Source organism: Bison bison, unplaced genomic scaffold (genome assembly GCF_000754665.1).
Source record: "Bison bison bison isolate TAMUID 2011002044 unplaced genomic scaffold, Bison_UMD1.0 scf7180017864380, whole genome shotgun sequence".
In the NCBI taxonomy this organism is placed as follows: domain Eukaryota; kingdom Metazoa; phylum Chordata; class Mammalia; order Artiodactyla; family Bovidae; genus Bison; species Bison bison.
Genome location: NW_011494952.1, coordinates 5678096 through 5679278, shown reverse-complemented (window position 1 = coordinate 5679278; position 1183 = coordinate 5678096).

The following is a 1183-nucleotide window of genomic DNA, read 5'->3' as shown; positions in this document are numbered from 1 at the left end:
GTTTGAGCCTCAGTAGTGAGACTTGTCAAAGAGCCAGGCATTTGCAAGTTGATGATCAGTGTCTGTTGATTCCACAATCAATGACCAAAAATCAGTCAGCATCCACAGAATTGGGACAGATGACCTTGTTAGGTGGTTAGAATAGGAAAAAGGAGTCCAGAATGGCAGTGGCTAAAAGACAAGGAAGGGTAGAGCCCGCAAAGATAGAACAAAGGAAGGTCCGAGGACCGGAGTGAGGACCTCAGGTAGAAAAAAACAGCACTCCTGGCTAGCCCAGTTTACATGGGGCAAGTCCAGGGGGAGGAAAAACACATATAAAAAGAGGGGCCAAAGGGCCGGGGGTTTCTCTCCCATGCATGTGCGCTCTGTCTCTCTCCCTCTCTCTCTTTCTCTCTTCTCTCTGCATCTTTTGGGTCAGCATGTCCTCACAACTCATGGATGTATTTTCCAAATAAAACTGAGCTGTAACATAGAGCTGTAACACTACCTGAGAGCTGTGACGCCGAGGGCTTTAACGTCCGTCGCTTCAAATGTTTGCTGTGACAAGACAGAACCGAGGAAATTACACACTCCCCTGACAACCTTAATAGATAAAGAAAAGGTGAATATTGGAGTGGTGTTTCTGGCAGAGACTTACACGCTCTATCAGCTGTGCAGGTCTGAGCTGCCAGAAAACAGAGAAAGCAAACAAGGTAGTGAAGAAGCCCAGAGCTTTCAGCCCTGGGCCACTTGGGCACTAACGTTTCCAAAATTAGATATTGTGGCAAAATCTACCGTGTGCTGACTCCTTTTATGCCACCTACAGCCAAACGGTATTTCTTAGAAAGGTGTTTGCATTCTTCCTCTTACCATAGTAAGACCATCATACATGACAAAGAGAGTTAGGAGAAAGTAAATTCATTTAGGCTAGTATGTAGCACACCTGAGTGTGTAGCAGGATGACATTTAGAATTTTGCATCTAGTTGGGAGACCTAGGTAGACATCTAGAGATTGCCTTCTCAAAATGTGGCTTCCTAGCTATATTTTTACATAGCTCTGAATTCATAAGTATTCGTTATAAATTATATTCAGTATGACTGCAAGAGCACCTCTGAAGCCAATGCTAAAGTATTTCTTGTGTTTTCTATGACTTTATATATTTTAGAATTGGCTTTCCTAGTGATAATGGGAGTCATGGGAGAA